This window comes from Zingiber officinale, unplaced genomic scaffold (assembly GCF_018446385.1).
Source record: "Zingiber officinale cultivar Zhangliang unplaced genomic scaffold, Zo_v1.1 ctg53, whole genome shotgun sequence".
In the NCBI taxonomy this organism is placed as follows: Eukaryota; Viridiplantae; Streptophyta; class Magnoliopsida; order Zingiberales; family Zingiberaceae; genus Zingiber; species Zingiber officinale.
Window position 1 is genome coordinate 53,839 of NW_024589952.1, and position 22,190 is coordinate 76,028.

At 40.4% G+C, this 22,190-nt stretch overlaps 1 non-coding gene across 1 annotated transcript; it reads right to left on the reverse strand.

Annotated features, from left to right (window-relative positions):
* Positions 1–237: 237 nt before the first annotated feature.
* Positions 238–311, reverse strand: TRNAT-AGU. The gene has a single exon. It is a non-coding gene; the product is annotated as a tRNA-Thr (tRNA).
* Between the last annotated feature and the right edge of the window lie 21,879 nt (positions 312–22,190).

The following is a 22,190-nucleotide window of genomic DNA, read 5'->3' on the forward strand; positions in this document are numbered from 1 at the left end:
CTAAAATAATTATGATATTAACTTATTTTTAATGAATTGTAATAGCATTAGTTAAGATTACATATTCTTGATCAAATTAAATGCTACAAAAAATCATAATTGCTTTCATTTAGAATTGAAAGCAAGCAAGACCTCTACTTACTAATCAAGTCCTCTAACCAACTGAGATATAATAAATTATTAATTTTAATGTGTTAAACTTTATTTATTACATAAAATACTTCCAATAAAAATAATTGCTTTCATTGAGAGTTGAACTCAAGACCTCCCGCTTACTAAACGGGTGCTCTAACCAACTGAGCTATAAAAGCTTGTTGATCTTAAAGCTGTTTAATTATATAAATTATATTTATTTAGTACACTTTGTCTTATGTTCGATGAAAATTGGACCTGGTGGCCAACTAATCGATTGACAATAGCTCCATTTTAATTGTCACTTGATTGGGCCAACAAAAGTAAATAGTAATGAACATGTGAAGTGAAAATAGTGCGAGACAGGCTCAGAAAATTATCTTGTGTCGTCTTCCTCCTCCCCTAATATTTTCCATGCAAGTAAACTAACACTTAGTTGCATTCTCGCCTGGCAGAAGAGAAGGGAAGGGAAGGGAAGGGAAGGGACTGTGTGTCGAGAACTTCTCAAGTCTTTTGATTCATGAACATAACAAAGCAAACATTTCTCTTTTGAGAAGTGAGTGATGAGCCTGTGTGTCAAGAACTTCTCAAGTCTTTTCATCCATGAACATAACAAAGCAAACATTTCTCTTTTTAGAAATGAGTGATGTGCAAGGATTAAGTAACCTCCCAATCAATATCAGAAATGTAATTACTGAATCTTACTAATAACAGGCACATAGTCATTATAATCATCAATAAATAAATATATATATATATATATATATATATATATATATATATATATATATATAGAGTTGTCATGCATATTGGACTACTGAGTTGAAAGATACCAAAAAGGCAAATAAATACATAGGAGAAAAACATTTGCTGCAAATAAATCTCTCCTGTTCTTCCAACCAGTTAGTGACTCAAATTCAAAGATCCTTAACCTATTGATCTACCTAATTTGGAGAGGGAAACACGCAAAATATTGATAAAGCCAAAGAAAAGAGTGTTGGGATTGACGGCATCGCTAGATGGGGTAAATAGCGATTCTCAATTTCATTTCAATTCGATTGTGTTGTGATGTCTCCAAAAGGTTAATGCAGCGAAAATGCAAATAAACATAGAACAATAGAAATAAACACAAAATAAATCGACTTAATATAATTCAGAAGCTGATTCTTACTTCACATACTACCGTTTTAATAAAATCACCATTAGCTTTCTCTTTGTCAAATATCTTCCGGAGGTAGAGAAATCTCTTACAATTCTTGTTATATACAAACAATAAAAAATAAAATAAAATACAAATGTGAACCATGCAAATAATGTTGCATCGAAAGAAACAAGAAAAGGGGATGAATCTTGCCCGTTTAAAACTTGTTTTCTTTTCTCAATCAAAGTAAGATTGCATTGGAATAAGGAAAAGATGTCACGCCCTGTGACCAAGGCGCGTGACACCGACGTTACTCGCGAATATAAATACTCGAAAACAACAAGCCTCATAAAGTGCATACCAACCAATATAATGAAAATATATTGTCTTTACAATTCAAAAGCGAAAGTGTACAAATAAGGATAACATGAACTAAAAAGAAGAATCACTTGGACACGACTTCATTACCAACCCCAAAACATCTCCTACTCCTCCTTCTCAACTTGTTCCTCGTCTTTATCTGGAGATGGGAGTAAAGGGGGGGCTGAGTGCTTGGGGAAACACTCAGTAAGTGAGATCGATCGAACATAGCATGACAGAATACAAAATATAACAAAACATTCAGAATGCATGACGAAAACATATTTCATGAAACATGATAAAAACACAACTTAAACGAAAACATATATTTTTACCAAAACATTCAGAATTCATGATAGAAACATAACTTAAACGAAAACATATACTTCTAACAAAACATTCAGAATTCATGATAGAAACATAACTTAGTCAAAAACATAACACTGTTAATCATCTTGTTTTCCATGGTATTACTAATCAATCCCCTAAATGTAATTCCTCTAAGGGGTGAGACCATATATCGGTTATGATTACCCACCGCATTAGGGCTATAACTTGTCATATCTTATCATGTTTTTGGAAATTCCGTTTTACTGATCAGTCTCCTATATATCAGTTATTTGCTGCTAATAGATGTTTAGTATATATGGATTTATAATTCCACATCTATTATCATCAATGGGTTGATAATAGATGTGCACTATCTAATGGGATAGTCCCCAGAGGATTAGGGTAATCTTGAGACGTCTCTTCGTTTCTCATTGACGAAGAGAATCTGGCGCCATCAACCCTAACTCCTCCGGAAGGCCAACTTTCTTCTCCTCCTTCTTCGGTAGGATTGTTGGATCGACGAGCTCTGCACGAAGAACCATGACGATTCCGCTGCATTCAAGTTCTTTGTAATTACAGTATTTATTTTCTTATGTCGCGTTCTCGATAAAACGAAGATCCATGCTCATATGTTCTTGTTTTTTCTATTCGAATTCTTACTTTGATTGTCTAGAATCCATGTGGTTTAGGTTTTACGAGAACCATCAATTGGTATCAGAGCCAAGTTTTTGTTTCATCGTTTTCATTGGCAATAAAGTTTAAATTTTTCATCGATTTATTGTTTGTATGCTAGATTAATTTTCCTAGTATAATATAATTATTTGATCGTCGAAATCTTTTGTATAGAAAATCTAGGAAAGACTTGATCTTCCGTGTAGTAATAGTTTAATAGATTGGTTTGATCGATCAATATATTATCAAGTCTAAAACATCAATAGAATTGATAGAAATTGATTAAGAATTTTTCATAAATAATTTTTCGTCTTAAACGTGTGATTATGACGATTATTAATAGATTAGAATTTATTAATTGTTTAATCGATTAAGATTATTATTATTATTTTTAAGTTTTTCTGTCTCAACGTGAAACAGTAATGCAAAGAAAATTTATTTTATTAAGTTTTTTTTTCTATTACGTGAAACAGTAAAAAAAAATCCAAACAACTGTTTCAACGAAACAATAAAAAGAAATTAAAAAAACAAATAATCACTGTTTCAACGTGAAACAGTAAATAAACGAAAAAAATGCATTAAATTTTTAATGCATTATTAATCAAGAAATTAAATAGTGTTAAATACTCTCATTTAATTATAGAATTTAAAAATAATTTTAACTCCTTAAAGAAAAATTCTATATATAATAATATAATTGTATATAATAGACTTTCAAATTGATTGAGGTAATCGATCGATTATTATAAGGTATCAATTAATTAAAAAGTTTAATTTTATGTTGTTAAGGTTGATTAAATAATTTCTGTTCGAATTAAGTTTCCAGTATTTTCTTGGGTTTATCTACACAACGTACTACTAAGTTGAATTAATGTGTCGGCCCAAAGGAAGACACCTTAGGTAGGTTTAGTGTATTTTGTGTTGGTAGACGTATATCTATGCTAAAAGTAATCGGCCCAAAGGAAGATTACTTTTTTGCTAGATATATGCATAAGGTAGCTTACAACTATAGAACAAAATATTATTTTGTTCAGATCATGCACACAATATGTCGGCCCAAAGGAAGGCATATTATGTGGTCGATTAAGGTCGTTGTAAGCTATGAACCAAAATATAACTCATATAAAGTATCATACTATGCGCACAATGGGTCGGCCCAAAGGAAGGCACATTGTGTGGTCAATTAAAGTTTGAGTTATATTAGAGAGTATCGCTAACAAATAATGTGTCGGTCCAAAGGAAGGCACATTATGTTGTACTTGGTATCTCATAAAGAGCTCATTTATATGCATTTAAAATTTTATTTTATTTGCATAATTTTATATTACTTAATATGTTCTTGGCTTTAGTAAAATCGTGAGCTTAAATAAATTTCTCTATTTAATTTCAGTACAATCTGTAACTACCAACATTAATAACATCCCAACACTAACTGGTTTGAATTTTGCTGAATGGAAAGAATATGTAACCGTAGTCTTAGGCTGCATGAACTTAAACTATGCATTAAGGAATGATCATCCCGCACCTCTGACCAGTGCTAGCACTATAGAGCATAGGGCTGAATTTCAGCTGTGGGAGAAATCAAATCGCATGTGTTTGAGTATCATGAAGCTTTCCATACCGACACTAATAAAGGGCTCAATAACGGAGGGAGAAGATGTTAAGAGTTTCCTAGACCAATTAGCAGACCAATTCACCTCAAATGAAAAGGTCAAGACTACCACACTTCTTACGAAGTTGGTAACCATGCGGTATAATGGTAAAGGAAACATAAGGGAGTACATTATGGAGATATCCAATATAGCGACAAGTCTGAAAGCACTAAAACTCGATATGTCTGAGGGTATGTTAGTGCATTCCGTCTTGATGTCTTTGCTTGCACGGTTCACTCCTTTTAAGATATCATATAATACTCAAAAGGAAAAGTGGACATTGAATGAGCTTATTATTCAATGCGTGCAAGAGGAGGGGAGACAAAAGATTGAGACATCTGAGAGTGCTCACTTAGCATTTGGTTCTCAAAATACGAGCAAGAAATGAAAGAGAATCAACAACAAAGGAAAAGGAGAACAAACTGCAGATTCTAGAGGCAATGACCATAAGGAGCACAAGAAGCAGAATAAGGAATCCACTTATTTCTTTTGCAAGAAGAAAGGTCATATGAAGAAAGACTGCCCCAAGTATGTCAACTGGCGTGTAAAGAAAGGTAAACTTCTCAACTTTGCTAGTTCGGAAGTCAATCTAGCTATTGTACCCACTGATACTTGGTGGATAGATACCGGTGCTACTACTCACATAAGTGTTACTATTTAGGGTTGTCTCAGGAGCTGACTTCCGCTTGATGGTAAAAGATACATCTATACAGGAAATGGAAAGAAAGTTAAAGTCGAGTTTATCGGTGTTTTTAGGCTTTGTTTAAGAACCAATGTTTTTTTTGGATTTAGAAAATACATTTATTGTACCGTCTTTTCGACGGAATTTAATTTCAATTTCTTGTTTGGATAAATCAGGTTATTCTTGTTCATTTAGAAATGGAATTTTTAGTATTTTCTTTAATTCAGTGTTGGTTGACAATGGTTCCTTGGTTGATAAGCTTTATAAATTGAACACCTTTACTCTTACAGTTGACAACGTGATTGTTGGTGCAACATCCCTCAGGTCAAGGTTGACCTGGTTAACCAAGCTGAGTCTTGGTTTGAATTTAGATGTTTGACAATAAGATATTGATTGAAGAAGAGTCAAGTAGGTCAAGGTTGACCGGATACTTGACTGGGAAGTTCTAACTGAGATGTTAGGCAGAATGAAAGTCCTGGTGAGTGAAGCCAGGCAGAAGGAAAGTCCTAGTGAGTGAAGCTAGGTGAAAGTCCTGGTGAGTGAAGCCAGGCAGAAGGAAAGTCCTAGTGAGTGAAGCTAGGTGAAAGTCCTGGTGAGTGAAGCCAGGCAAGAGGAAATCCAGATGGGTCAAAGGGATTGACCAGACATCTGGTGGAAGTCCAAGTAGGTCAAAGAAGTGACCGGATACTTGGCACGAAGATAAAAGTCCAAGTGGGTCAAAGGGATTGACCGGACACTTGGTGGGGAGTCTTAGTAGGTCAAGGGAGTGACCAAATGCTAGGCATGATGTACCAACAGGTCAAGGTTGACCGGATGTTGGCTTGAGAGGCTTGGGACTTGGTTTTGGGCAAAAAACCAAGAGCTGGATCGATCAGTGGATCGATTCAGGCATTTCTAAGCGAACAGAGAGCCTCTGGATCGATCAGTGGATCGATCCAGAGGTTCCAATCGATCAGTGAATCGATTGGGACGCTGCTGCTTCGCGCGATAAGCGCTGGATCGATCCGTGGATCGATCCAGGCGTTTTTCCAGAGCACAGAGGCGCTCTGGATCGATCCGTGGATCGATCCAAAGCCTCCCCGATCGATTGGGAATAATCGAATCGATCGGGATCCGACCGTTGGCGTCGATAAAGGTCGCAGGCGCACGATTCCTTCGGCATCTCTTCACCGATTCACTCCACATACTCTCCAGCACATCCATAGCTCTCTCCAAGCTCCAGATCGCCAGTTCTTGAAGATTCTTGGAGGCTTTTCAAGTCAAGAGGCGGATCTATTGCAAGAGGAAGAAGTTAGGGTTTTTATTGTACATCTTGTAAGCTTTTGCTTATCTTGTATTTCCCTTTCTTCTTCTTGTATTGAGAGTGTTGTAGGGCTTCTCCGCCTTTGGTAGTTACCATAAAGGAGTGTTATTCATAGTGGAGGGTGTGTGCGTTGGTGTGGATCCTTGGATTAGTCACCTCTTGTAAGGTGGATACCAAGTAAACCAACCGTGTTAGCGTTGTGTGAGTGTTTCTTTGTATTTCCGCTGCACATCTTTGAAGGAACAAGCAACGCCGACCACCGAGCGAAAGAGACGAGCTATTCACCCCCCCTCTAGCTACTTTTGGTCCTAACAAGTGGTATCAGAGCGAGGCCGCTCTTCACCGGAATCATCGCCGGAAGGGTCAAGCATAACAAGAAAAGCTAGAGGGTGAAGAAGTTGGAGCAAATTCTTCAAGTTCAAGACTTTATCAAGCTCAACTTCAAGATGCAATTCCAAGATGGACTTGGATTTGACACAAGGGTGGCTCCACCATACACTTCTACGAGTTTCGATTCTTGGAAATCAAGAATCAAAAATTTTCTTATGATGGAGATAGAGCAATGGTTTGCTCTAATAGAAGGCTTCAAGGCTCCAAGAAATTCAAAGGGTAAAGTTCTCAAGAGGAGCAAGTGGAGCCAAGAGCAAGTCCAAAGGTGCGAGGCCAATGACAAAGTGACCAAGCTCTTGGTCAATTTATTGCCAAGCACCATCCTTTGCAAAATTGGAGAATTTGAAGATGCAAAGGAACTATGGAGCAAATTGGCCAAGCTTCATGAAGAGATCCCCTCCACTGTACAAGAGCAAGAAGAATCCAGAGAGGGTGACTCTTTGGAGCAAGACCAAGAGGAGGACTCCGAGGTTGAGAGATGCTCAACCTCCGAAGAAGAGGAAATCCAAGAAGTTTCATCCTCAAGGGAATGCAACGAATGGAACAAGGAGGGAGCATACTCCTTGTTTCATATTCAAGATGATGAAGCCTCCACCTCTAGGATTGAGGGGGAGCAATCCTTGGTGACGCCGGATCAAGAAGAAGGAGAAGCTTCTACATCCGGGTCGAGAGAAGAAGAGGAGGAAGAAGCCTCTACCTCCACAAGTCAAGAAAAATCAAATGGAGGAGAATCAAGGTCCGATCTAGAGGAAGCTTCTACCTCCGGATCCAAAGGAAAAGATGTAATCCCTACAAGCAAAGGTATAAATATTTTAATTAATAATAAAAATCATATTATATGCTTTGAATGTAGGGAACATGGGCACTACAAGAGCAAATGTCCCAACTTGGCCAAGAAGAAGAACCAAGTGGCACAAAAGGGCAAGGAGAAGCCCAAGGAGACCATCCCTGGAACAAAAAGGAGCAAGGAGCACATTGTGTGCTTTTCTTGCAACCAAAAAGGACATTACCGAAGTCAATGCCCCAAGGGGAAGAAGATGGTCAAGGCTCAAGGAGGCATTAGTCAAGGGGGAGCCTCCAAGGTAAAGAAGAAGGTAACATTTATTGAGCCTACCCCTTTACATTATGGTAAAAAGCATGATAGTTCTAACTTATATCATTTTAATGCTATTTACCATGAAAATAGAAAGCATGATAGCGTTAAAGAAAAACATATAGCTTTTCATGCTAAAACCACTACACCTAAGGCTAGGAATGTAGGTAAAAGTCTAGGCAAGAACTCTAAGGATTGTAGCTACAAGCCTAGAAACAAAATGCTCATGAACTTAATGGAAAACCAAAAACTAAGGACTTAGTGATGGAAAATCAAGTCTTGAGATCAAGACTTGATAAAATGGAAAAGACCCTAAAAAGGATGGAAAATATCCTATTAGGGCAAAATGAGCATAACCTAGGTTTAGGGGTACAAAAGTCATCCAATGGCCATAGAGGTTTGGGATACAAACCAAAGGCTAAGAAGGATGTGCCCTCTTACCATAGAGTTCCATATAGTTATGGAACAAACCCTAGGTCTAGTGGTCAAGCCAAAAATACTAGGGAAGTCATCCCTAAGAGTATTTTTGCAATAAATGTGACTAAGGCTTCTAAGAAGTCTAAGAAAGTCACAAACAAGGTCACAAGGGAGACTATCCCTAGAGTTGACCTAGAAAGTGTGACCAAGGCTTTCAAGAAGCCAAACAAGGTCACTAGGAAGGTATCTAGGGAAGTTATCCCTAGTGAATACCTAGAGCATCCAAGGAGCACCAATAGGTGTTGGGTTCCTAGGAGCATCTTCTCTACCCCATAGATGGGTTAGAGAGTGTCAACTCCGATTAGAAGGATAGTTAACCCAACTTTGAGGAAATTGACACTCAAGGAGCATTTTCAAGGTTTTTGTTAACCTTTGAAAATGAAATGGAACTATTATTTACTCCTTGAAAGAGTAACATGTGTCTATTGGTGGAAAAATTGATTTTATCTTAAAATGGCACAAATTAGAAAAATATAAGAAATACCAAGTTGGGACTTTGGTATTTTCTTAGTGCTACTCTTGTGGAAAAATGAAATATGCCAACATTTGAGGATATGTTTAATTTTTAAAGTGGCATAAACAAATCAAGAGAAATAAGAAATGTAAATTTAGGTTTTGACATTTCTTTGAAGCATTTAGGGCAATCTAGGTTTAATGTTTTAAATTAAAACAAGTGGTATCGTTTTAAGTTAAAACAAGTGGTATATTTTGAGTTTAGCTAAGTGATTAAGGATATTTAGATAGGTAATCTAGGTATATTTTATTTATGCTAAACCTTATCATGATTGTTTGCCCATCATATGCCATGACATCATGTCTATTTTTGAATTCATTGTTTTATTATGAAAAATCCAAAAATACCATGTCATGACATTCATACATCATGTAGTAATAGAATATTTTCTTTTGAAAATTATTTTCTTTTGATGTATGCCATAACATAATCATGCATTAAGTTTAATTCCTTGTAATTAAGGACGAATGACATTTAACAACAATTATTGACAAGTGACATCCTAGGTGGATGTCTAATATCTCTAGAATGCCTAGATAGATATGCATGATCCCTAAATTAGGGCAAAACCAAAATCTCACATCTCACAAGGACTATAAGGTGACTTGTACGTGTTTTAGTGTATATTAGATACAAGTGAGATGTTAGGAAGATGAACAAAACTCAAGATGTTGATTTAGTGCATTCTTTTGAGTTTTATGTTCATCAAAACACATAGTTATGTGTTTTCCCATCATTGGGAAAGCTAATGTACAAGTCATGTGCATTATGCCCAAGGAACATGATGGAATATTGGTTTTGAATTTTTTTTTAAAATGTTTTTGGAAAACCTTGGTGAAGGCTATCTTTTGATAGTAATCACCATTGAATAGTTAGACACAAACTTGAAGAAAACACTAAAGTTTTTGCAAGTTTTCAAGTTTGTGTCAATCTTTGAAAATATAATGTATTTTCATAGAAAGCTATTTTTCCATGATTAAGTATGCCCTAAATAATGTCTACACGAAATTTCATGATTTTTGTAGAATTTTCTAAGGGTTTCTGAAGTTGACTGAAATGGAATTTCAGCAACTATCAGAGCTCCGATCGATCCATGGATCGATTGGAGTGCCTGAATCGATCCGTGGATCGATTCAGAAGGCAATTCTCCCGCGAGCAGAAGCTCGCTGGATCGATCAACCGATCGATCCAGGTAGTCTGAATCGATCAGTGGATCGATTCAGAAAGGTTCAATCGATTGGAACCCAACTCCAATCGATCCAAGGTGCTGATTTTAGCTAGGAAGGCCTGATTTCAGCATTTTGAACATGTTTTAGTCTACGTAACCATTCCAAACCCCTCAATACACATTTGTGTACATAAAAAGGGTGTTTTCGTGTTGAAAACAAGGATGGATTGGTTAAGGAAGGCTAAGTTGAAGTTTAGGTTGAGGTTTGTTTCAAATTTTGAACATTTGAACCTCAAAACTTCTAAATTTGGGTTTCCTAAAGGTTTAGGGATTCCAAGTCATTGTTGGTGCAATGACAGAAGTTACCACCATATCTTTAGGGGGAGGGACTCTTTAAAGACATGAAAAATTATTTTTCATGAACCTTGGAAGGTGGTTAACCTTCCGTTAAGAACATGCTCAAGGTTGAGCGTTTGAACCTTAATGGGGAGCGGATATCCTCATTGTTCAAGTGGTTTCCAGTGGATAATGCTCAAGGATGGGCATTTGCCTACATTGGGGGAGAATGTAGGGTTAAGGATAATGAAGGGTAATGGGATCTTCATTATCGTGTTGATCACAATGAGTGAAGTTGTGATCACGATGAGAAACTCTTAAGGGGGAGAGTTTTTCAACAATGGATTTGTTGATGTGTGCCCAATATTGAGGCATGGATTGATGTGTGCTCAAGGCTGGGTTGATGTGTGCCAATAGGGGGAGAATGAAATGACTTGTGAAAGGGAGTAAGTTAGGCTTTCATTACCTAAGAGGGAGTTTTGCCCTCTTAGAGGGAGAATAAAGAGCTTAACTTCTGCTTTCATTACCTAGTGGCATGAAGAATGAGGCTATGGGATTAGCCTAACTTACATGTGGGATTGTTAGTGTTATTGTGGTATTGTCAAACATCAAAAAGGGGGAGATCGTTGGTGCAACATCCCTCAGGTCAAGGTTGACCTGGTTAACCAAGCTGAGTCTTGGTTTGGGTTTAGATGTTTGACAATAAGATATTGATTGAAGAAGAGTCAAGTAGGTCAAGGTTGACCGGATACTTGACTGGGAAGTCCTAACTGAGATGTTAGGCAGAATGAAAGTCCTGGTGAGTGAAGCCAGGCAGAAGGAAAGTCCTAGTGAGTGAAGCTAGGTGAAAGTCCTGGTGAGTGAAGCCAGGCAGAAGGAAAGTCCTAGTGAGTGAAGCTAGGTGAAAGTCCTGGTGAGTGAAGCCAGGCAAGAGGAAATCCAAATGGGTCAAAGGGATTGACCAGACATCTGGTGGAAGTCCAAGTAGGTCAAAGGAGTGACCGGATACTTGGCACGAAGATAAAAGTCCAAGTGGGTCAAAGGGATTGACCGGACACTTGGTGGGGAGTCTTAGCAGGTCAAGGAAGTAACCAAATGCTAGGCATGATGTACCAACAGGTCAAGGTTGACCGGATGTTGGTTTGAGAGGCTTGGGACTTGGTTTTGGGCAAAAAACCAAGAGCTGGATCGATCAGTGGATCAATTCAGGCATTTCTAAGCGAACAGAGAGCCTCTGGATCGATCAGTGGATCGATCCAGAGGTTCCAATCGATCAGTGAATCGATTGGGACGCTGCTGCTTCGCGCGATAAGCGCTGGATCGATCCGTGGATCGATCCAGGCGTTTTTCCAGAGCACAGAGGCGCTCTGGATCGATCCGTGGATCGATCCAAAGCCTCCCCGATCGATTGGGAATAATCGAATCGATCGGGATCCGACCGTTGGCGTCGATAAAGGTCGCAGGCGCACGATTCCTTCGGCATCTCTTCACCGATTCACTCCACATACTCTCCAGCACATCCATAGCTCTCTCCAAGCTCCAGATCGCCAGTTCTTGAAGATTCTTGGAGGCTTTTCAAGTCAAGAGGCGGATCTATTGCAAGAGGAAGAAGTTAGGGTTAGGGTTTTTATTGTACATCTTGTAAGCTTTTGCTTATCTTGTATTTCCCTTTCTTCTTCTTGTATTGAGAGTGTTGTAGGGCTTCTCCGCCTTTGGTAGTTACCATAAAGGAGTGTTATTCATAGTGGAGGGTGTGTGCGTTGGTGTGGATCCTTGGATTAGTCACCTCTTGTAAGGTGGATACCAAGTAAACCAACCGTGTTAGCGTTGTGTGAGTGTTTCTTTGTATTTCCGCTGCACATCTTTGAAGGAACAAGCAACGCCGACCACCGAGCGAAAGAGACGAGCTATTCACCCCCCCTCTAGCTACTTTTGGTCCTAACAGTGATAATGCATAGTATAGGTACGAAACGTAAATTGACTAATGAGAATTCTTCCATGTTGTGGCATAGGCGTTTAGGACATATATCCAAACAACGCCTAGAAAGGTTAATGTCACATGGAATTCTCGATTCTCTTGATATGTCAGACTTTGATGTCTGCATAGAGTGTATCAAGGGGAAGACCACTAACAAAAGGAATAAGGGGTTAACCGTTGTAGTGATATTTTGGAGCTAATACATACAGATATTTGTGGATCATTCCCTAAGGCATCTTGAAATGAGCACATATATTTTATTAACTTCGTAGATGACTATTCCAGATTTGGCTATCTGTACCTTATTCATGAGAAATCGCAATCTTTGGACATGTTCAAAATTTTTAAAACAGAAGTTGAACTTCAACTAGGTAAGAAAATTAAAGCTATCTGATCCGACCGTGGAGGTGAATATTATGGTCGATATGATGGATCAGGTGAACAACGTCCAGGACCTTTTGCGAATTACCTTGCTGAGTGTGGAATTGTGCCTCAATATACCATGCCTGGTATACCCAGTTAGAGTGGTGTAGCTTAGCGTCGCAATCGAACCCTAAATGACATGGTAAGAAGTATAATGACTTTCACTTCTCTACCAGAGTTATTGTGGGGTGAAGCACTCAAGACTGCAGTTTACCTACTCAATAGAGTACCTAGTAAAGCAGTAACTAAAACCTCATTCGAGATGTGGACAGGTAAGAAGCCTAGCATTAGACACTTATACGTCTGGGGTTGTCCAGCTGAAGCTAGGCCTTACAAGCCTGATGAAAGGAAACTGAACTCAAGAACGGTTAGCTGTAATTTTATAGGATACTCTGAAAAGTCAAGAGGATATAAATTTTATGATCCCTCTAATAGATCCTTCTTCGAAACGAAAAATGTCAAGTTCATTGAGGACAGTGAGAGTGATAAAATCAGGAAAATATCTTTTGATGAATGTGATGACAATCCTCCTGTGGTTACTACTAGTGTGATCAATAGCAGTATGGTTACCATACCGCACATTATGGGTATCACACATCTAGTAAGCGTAGTGAATCAAGATATTCCCATGACATCTCCAATGCAATTGGAGGAACCCGCCACTGAAATTGAAGTATTGCCTCATATTGAAGAGCAAATACCTTTACCACCTCAAATACAAGTGCCTTTAAGGCAATCCACAAGGGAACGGAGAAGCACAAATTCTCGTGATTATGTTTATCTCAAAGAGCATGACTTTTACATATGGTTGGAAGGTGATCCTACATTTTTCCAAGAAGTCAAACAATGCTCTGATCCTGAAAGGTGGATTAACGCTGATCCGGTTGTAAGAACAGGGCCCCCCTGTTGGTGCAACCTTAGGTCAAGATTGACTTGGTTGACCAGACTCGAGTTGACTTGACTCGAGTTATGTTTTGATGTTTGACGAGTTATGTTTGACGTGAACAGAAAAGTTGTATCTTGATGTTTGACAAGGATACAAGCTTGGGAGATTGTGGGTGCAACCCGTGGTCAAGGTTGACCTGGTTGACCCGAGGTGAGTTGACTTGACTCGGAAAAGTCCAAGCAGGGAGCTTGGCACGGGAAAAGTCCAAGCAGGGAGCTTGGCATGGGAGAAGTCCAAGCAGGGAGTTTGGCATGGTGAAAAGTCCAAACAGGGAGCTTGGCACGGGAAAAGTCCAAGTATAGAGACTTGGCACGGAGAAGTCCAAGTATGGAAGCTTGGCACATGGGAAGTCGGAGAGGGCTCGGTAGCTCGTTCTCCGACCTGTGGTCAGAGAGGGCTCGGGAGCTCGTTCTCTGGACCGGATGTGGAAAGTCCTGGTGAGTGAAGCCAGGCAGACGGAAAAGTCCTGGTGAGTGAAACCGGGCAGATTGGAAATCCTGGTGAGTGAAGCCAGGTGAAAACCCTAGTGAGTGAAACTAGGTGAAAGTCCTGGTGAGTGAAGCCGGGCAAGGGAAAATCCAGATGGATCAAGGGTGATCGGACATCTGGTGTTGAGAAGGTCAAGTAGGTCAAGGGAGTGACCGGATACTTGACACGAAGAGAAAAGTCCAAGTGGGTCAAGGGGATTGACCGGACACTTGGTGGGGAGTCTTAGCAGGTTAAGGGAGTGACTGGATGCTAAGCATGATGTACCAACAGGTCAAGGTTGACCGGATGTTGGTTTGGGACTTGGTTTGGGCAAAAACCAAGCTCTGGATCGATCTGGGGACCGATCCAGTGATACGGCTGATCGGTCTGGTGACCGATCAGTAATCAAACAGAATGCTTCTGTGGATTATCTGATCGGTCTGAAGACCGATCAGGAAGCAAACAGAAGAGAAGAAGGAGAAAGGCTGATCGGTCCAAAGGACCGATCAGACTCCTCCTGGACCGATCAGGACATAGCCTGATCGGTCCAGGCTTATCCTGATCGGTCCCCAAGACCGATCAGGGACAGTGTGGACCGATCAGGTTGGAGCCTGATCGATCCAGCACTAGCCGTTGTGACTCAACGGCTAGGTTATTTCGGGCTCCTGTGTTCTGTTCTTTTTGCTTGCAGGTTCGCAGGTTGGCTCAGGATATCAGAGGTTATAAGAAGAGATCGAGGGCTACTACTGTTTCTTCTTCTTCCTCTCTATTTCTTCTTGCTTCTTGCAAGTTCTTCCTGGTTCCTTCTGCGAGCTTTGTTGAGCTCTCACTGCCGAAGCTTCGGGTGAGCTTCCTGCTGGTTTTCTAGCTGAGCTTGGATCCGAGAAGTTGCTGCTTCATCAGGATTCCAGTCGACAACGAGAAGGCAAGCAAAGGGTTTTACATTTCAATTGTGTTGGTGCAACATCCCTCAGGTCAAGGTTGACCTGGTTAACCAAGCTGAGTCTTGGTTTGAGTTTAGATGTTTGACAATAAGATATTGATCGAAGAAGAGTCAAGTAGGTCAAGGTTGACCGGATACTTGACTGGGAAGTCCTAACTGGCATGTTAGGCAGGTGAAAGTCCTAGTGAGTGAAGCTAGGCAGAAGGAAATCCTGGTGAGTGAAGCCAGGTGAAAGTCCTAGTGAGTGAAGCTAGGCAGAAGGAAATCCTGGTGAGTGAAGCCAGGTGAAAGTCCTAGTGAGTGAAGCTAGGCAGATGGAAAACCCTAGTGAGTGAAGCTAGGTGAAAGTCCTGGTGAGTGAAGCCAGACAAAGGAAATCCAGATGGATCAAGGATGATCGGACATCTGGTGTTGGGAAGTCCGAGTAGGTCAAAGGATTGACTGGATACTTGGCAAGGAAGGAAATCCAGATGGGTCAAGGTTGACCAGACATCTGGTGGAAGTCCAAGTAGGTCAAAGGATTGACTGGATACTTGGCAAGGAAGGAAATCCAGATGGGTCAAGGTTGACCAGACATCTGGTGGAAGTCCAAGTAGGTTAAAGGATTGGCTGGATACTTGGCAAGGAAGGAAATCCAGATGGATCAAGGATGATCGGACATCTGGTGTTGGGAAGTTCAAGTAGGTCAAGGGAGTGACCGGATACTTGGCACGACGAGTAAAAGTCCAAGTGGGTCAAAGGGATTGACCGGACACTTGGTGGGGAGTCCGGCAGTCAGGGAGTGACCAGATGCTAGGCATGATGTACCAACAGTCAAGGTTGACCGGATGTTGGTTAGGGAGGTTTGGGACTTGGTTTTGGACAAAATCCGGTTGGATTGATCCGTGGATCGATTCAGCTCTGGATCGATCGCTGGATCGATCCGCATTCTTCCACACAAGAGCTCGGATCGATCCGTGATCGATCCAGAGGTCCCGATCGATCAGCCGATCGACGCGGCTGCTTCGCGCGATAAGCGCCGGATCGATCCGTGGATCGATCCAGGCGCGTTTCCAGAGCACAGAGGCGCTCTGGATCGATCCGTGGATCGATCCAAAGCCTCCCCGATCGATTCGGAACATTTGAATCGATCGGGATCCGACCGTTGGCGTCGTTTATAGCTGCAGGCGTGCGATGGCTGCGGGTAGATCTTCACCGATTCATTTCAGCTCTTCACCAGCTTCTCCACAGCTCTCTACAAGCACGTGATCGCCAGTTCTTGAAGGTTCTTGGAGGCTTTCCAAGTCAAGAGGCGGATCCATTGCAAGAGGAAGAAGTTAGGGTTAGGGTTTTCACTGCATTTCTTGTAAGCTTTTACTTAATCTTTACTACCCTTTCTTCTTCTTGTACTGAGAGTCTTGTAGGGCTTCTCCGCCCTCGGTAGTTACCGAAAAGGAGTGTTTCATAGTGGAGGGTGCGTGCGTGGTGTGGATCCTTGGATTAGTCACCTCCTTTGGAGGTGGATACCAAGTAAAATCCTAGTGTTAGCGTGGTTGTATTTGTTTCTGTATTTTCCGCTGCATATCCTTGAAGAAACAAGCAACGCCAAGCGACGAGCACGCGACGAGCTATTCACCCCCCCTCTAGCTACTTTTGGGCCTAACAAATTGTTCTTGTTTGCTTTCTCTACTGTTGTACTCCATATTGCTGTTGCAAAGTTCTTGTGGCGAGGTTTCTCCACCCATAAGGAGTTTATATTAGCCGGTTTTTCGGGGACTCATCCACCGACGGATTGATAGGCTTCGTCCACCTTACGGACACGCCGAGGAGTAGGAGTTTCATCTCCGAACCTCGTTACATCGTCGAGTTCGAGTTTGAGGTTTGATCTTTCCTCTTTTCGTTTCTATTTAGTTATTTCCGCTGCGCTAACCCCAATTTGGGGTCGGCTATTCACACCCCCCCTCTCTAGCCGCGATCATCGATCCTAACACCCCCGTCCGGAGGAGTCAACACCACGTGGAAGCCAAAGTAGCAGATGGCTGGGCGGAGAGGGGCGGGTTCGACCGGCCGGGCGGCTGGCCGGTGTCTAGGTGATGGTTGGTGTATCGTCGAAAGTCAGTGTTCCCGCGCTCAGCGGATAAGATCGCAGGGCCAATCGGATTTCATGCTCGGCCAAAGCCATCAGGTAGCACTGCTAACAGTCTCCACAAAGCACGTGAGTAAGAATCTCCCCAAGTAAAGCACCACATACGTCCGGCCGGATGTCGCGGAAGTCGGCCGGCCGGACTCTCTCCAGGGAGTAAGGGCAAAAGGACAAGTGACATCTTTTTCTGACAGCGGGTATGGTCCACATGTAGGCCATACTTCAAATCTTATGACGGGGTTCCACTGTCCCATCGAGGACATGCTTGGACTGTAGCAGTATGGGTCAGGTAAGCCCACTGACAAGTCCTTACTGGGGTATGGGCCGCTGACACGTGTACACCTCGGTAGGTGTACACTCGCTTCTCCGCTGCCCTATATAAAGGCCTTCACCTTTCGCCGGAGGTACGCGTTTAACATCTTGGAAGCCACTTTTTTCATCTGCTTGCCTGACTTGAGCATCGGAGGGTCGCCGCCGGGAACCCCTTCCCGGCCCGACTTCTGTGCAGGTTCGCCGGAGTTTCTTGCGACCAGTCGAAGATCCACGTCAGCATCCGAGGAGCGCCACGTGCCCAGCGTCCGTTGATTCAGCATTCGGACAGGATCAAACGCCATGCAAGAAGAGTTGAAGTCTATGACGGACAATGACGTTTGAGAACTTGTCGAATTGCCTGAAGGAAAGAAGTCCGTTGGTTGTAAATGGATATTTAAACCAAGTGAGATTCAAGAGGTAATGTCGAAAAGTATAAGGCTCGTCTTGTTGCCAAGGGATCCACTAAGAAAGAAGACATTGATTACAAGGAGACTTTCTCACCTGTGTCGACAAAAGACTCCCTTAGGGTAATCATGGCACTTGTAGCTCATTATGATTTGGAGCTACATCAAATGGCTGTAAAGACTGCTTCCTCAATGGAGACATAGAGGAGTCTATATATATGGTGCAACCAGAGAATTTTGAGTCTAACGACTCAAAGCACCTAGTATGTAGATTAAAGAAATCCATTTATGGTTTAAAACATACATCCCGTCAGTGGTACCGAAAATTTGATCAAGTGGTTACCTCATTTGGATTTAAAGAGAACCCTGTTGATCAGTGCATATATGCCAAGTTTGTTATACTTGTTTTGTATGTGGACGATATATTGCTTGCGAACAATAATAAGGGTATGCTGCATCAAACCAAGTCATTTCTATTTGGCAATTTTGAACTGAAAGATCTTGGTGAAACATCCTTTGTTTTAGGCATACAGATCTATCGTGATCGTTCAAGAGGTATTCTTGGACTTTCACAACATGCTTATATTGAAAAGGTGCTTATAAGGTATGGTATGCAGAACTGTATACCCGGTGACACACTTGTGTCAAGAGGTGACAAGTTCAGCTTTCAGCAATGTCCACGGCTTGAACTTGAAATAAAGGAGATGGAGCAATTCCCATATGTGTCAGTAGTGGGAAGTCTCATGTATGTACTCGACTAGATATAACATTTATAGTGGGGATGTTAGGCAGATATGTTAGTAACCCAGGACCATCACACTGGAAAGCGGTAAAAAGAGTGATGCGGTATTTGCAAAGAACTAAAGGACATATGCTCACGTATCGGAGATCATATCATCTGGAGATGATTAGATATTCAGACTCCGATTTTGCTGGATGCTTGGATAGCAGAAGATCTACTTCAGACTATATTTTTATGCTTGTTGGAGGGGCTATATCTTGGAAGAGCGTCAAGCAGACGCTAATAGTCACTTCTACTATGGAGGCAAAGTTGATAGCATGCTATGAAGCATCTAATCACGGGATTTGGCTACGGAACATCATCACAGCATTACAGATCGTTGATGGCATTGACAGACCACTGAGGATCTACTGTGATAATAAAGCCGCAGAACTTTATGCCAAGAACAACCGCAGTTCATCGAAGTCTAAACATATCGACATCAAGTTTCTAGCGGTTAAAGAAAGAGTTCAGAGTTGTCAAATTATGGTAGAGCACATTAGAACAAATTCCATGTTGGTCGATCCACTCACCAAAGGCTTGGTGCCTAAGGTGTTTCATGCGCATGTTGTGGATATGAGAGTCCTTCTTATGGAAGAAGAACTCATCTAGTGGGAGTCTGTATTTATTTATTTTGCTCTACATTTAATAATAAAGACAAACATTTTGTTTTGATTATTGTACGTACTTAAAGTTCAAAATATTAATGGAAATTTATATGTTTGTTTGACACTTTGACTATGATATCATATTTACCACTACTGTTTAGCATTTGATGTTTGTAAATATGATATAGATTCCTTTTGGAATCATATGTAGGTGCAGCGGAGGCCGGTAAGAGGGGAGTGAATTGCTGAAAAAAAAATAAAGTATACCCTCCTCGTCTTTCAACTCAAAAAGATAGCAATAATTAAAAAGTAAACTTAACAGAAATAAAGAAAAAGAACTCAGCAATTTACTTGGTTACAACCAAGACAGTTGTTAATCCAAGGCAGAAGAAAAGCGCTCTGAAAAGATCTCCTTATCTGAAGGTGGAGAAGCATTTTACACAATGGAAAGCTCAGACAAGTTGCTAGGAATGACTACAGAGTTGAAAGAACAATTGATGATTAATTCCTAGGTCCAGGGGTCCTTTTATAGCTTCTGGAAAGTCTATCCCAAAGGTCCAATGTGCCTCCAACAGAGGTCCAAGGCGCCTCCAAGTGAGTGATCGGATAGAACTCTATCCGAATGCAAACGGTCAATTTGACCTGGTTGAAGGCGCCTTCAACAAGGACTAAAGGCGCCTTTAAGCTGGAGGCGCTTCCAATGCCTGATGGAGGTGCCTCCAAGCTGGCAGCTTTTGCTTCTTTGCTTCGACTTCCGAAGTTCCGTTCTTTTGGGTGATTCCGGCCAACCAAAATAGGGCTCATCCGAACCCAATTTCCGGCCTTCTCCTCGAGCAATCTTCCGTCTCGACTTTACATCCCTCGAACGCCGCGCACGTTCTTCTCGCCCACCGGTGTACTCTTCTGCAGCTCTCTCGTCCTTCGGACGCACCGATCCCGTCGGCTCTCTTCCCGTGCCGTCCTTCTCGCTAGCTGCGTCTTTCGCTCGACTTCCTGCGCTCCTAAGCTCCTGCACACTTAGACATAGGGATCAAACACAAAGCAGGATCTAACCAACTTAGTTGATCACATCAAAACAACCACGGGATCCAACAATCTCTCACTTTTTGATGTGCATCAACCCAAGTTCAAGTTAGGGTAAAAGTAAACAAACAACAATTTTAAAGAAAATTACTAACTAACATGTTAAGCATAAATTTGCAATAAATAAAATTGTAACTATTTAATTAAGAGTTTAAACAGAATTTTTTAAAAAATATTTTTAAAACTCAGAGTTTTGAAAACAAATAAAAAAAAATTCAAAATTCTCTCCCCCTAAACTTGTACATTTCTCTCTCCCTTTGATCACAACAAAAAGGGGGTAAGAACATGATATTTTAAAAAATATTTAGCAAATTTTTAGAAAATTTTTTGAGGAAGATGAATTTTTAGAGTTTTCCAGAAAAAATTTTCTAAGTAAACTGAATTTTTTTAGAATTTTTCAAAATAATTTCTAAGTAAAAATGAATTTTTAGAATTTTTTAAAAATGTTTAAAAAACTTTCAAAGCATTATTTAATTCTAGTTTAATGTTTTTTCAGAAAGTTAATTAAACATTTTATTTTAATATTTCAGCTTCTAGGTCGTGGCGAGGCACTAGGCCTTCTTGGTTATTGGAGCAACAACCACTTCCTTAGACAAAACTTCATAAAGAAATTTTAACGTTTAGGGGGCGTTTGGTTCATTCATAGGAATAAGAATCGGAATGGGAATCATTGTATTGTGGAATGGGAATGGGTATGAGCATGAATATCACTCTTAAAAGCAATGTTTGGTTAGTTGCATATTTTCTATCGGAACAAATCAAAATTTCCTTTTTTACCCTTAAAGGAAAATAAGATAAAAAATTATATATGAGAAAAAGATGAATGTGAGAGAAAAATATGATGAAAGAGAATGATGAGAGAGAAAGTGTGATGCCAATGAATGAAGAGAGAGAAAGTGTGATGAAAAAAATGAGAAAAGAGAGTGTGATAGGAGAGAGCATGATGAGAAAAGATGAGAGAGAAAATATGATGTGAGAGAAAGTGATGGGTGAGGATGAAGAGAGAGAAAATATAATGAGAAAAAAATGAGGAGAGAGAGTGTGATGAGAGAGATTGAGGAGAGAGAAAGTAAGATGAGAGAGAAAGTGTGATGAGAAAAAAGAGAACAGTGAGTGTGATGAGAGAGATTGAGGAGAGAGAAAATATGATGAGAGAAAAAGTGTGTTGAGGAAAAAAAGAAGGGAGTGTGACAAGAGAGATTGAGGAGAGAGAAAATGTGATGAGAGTGAAAGTGTGATAAGAAAAAAAGAGAAGAGAATGTGATGGGAGAGATTGAGGAGTGAGAAAGTATGATGAGAGAGAAAGTATGATGAGAAAAAAAGAAGGAAGAGAGTGCGATGGAAGAGATTGAGGAGAGAGAAAGTGTAATGAGAAAAAAGAGTGTGATAGGAGAGATTAAGGAGAGAGAAAGTGTGTGATAAAATGACTAGAGAGAAAATGTGATGAGAGAGAAAATATGATGAGAGAGAACAAGGAGAGAGAAGTGATACGAAAGAATAAATAAATAAATATATTTTGATATTTGATATTAAGGGAGAAAATTTTAATTTTAGGTCAAGAGTATTTTTGGAATAAGGGAATATTTTGATTGATGAAAATGGGGTAATGACTCATTGAAGGGGAGGTACATGGGAATGAGCTATTACCTAATTTCAAGGATTCATTCCCTTATTTGTATTCCTATTCTCATAATCCAAACATTAACAATGACAATCAATGATTCTCATTCCCATTCCCCACTCCTATTCCCCTAAACCAAACGCTCCCTTAATTTTTCTTCTGAAAGCCTTAATTTAAAAAAATTAATTTAGCACAGATTTTGGAACCCAATAGAGGTTCCTTCCTTCTGGATCAATAAGAAACTTAGGGGG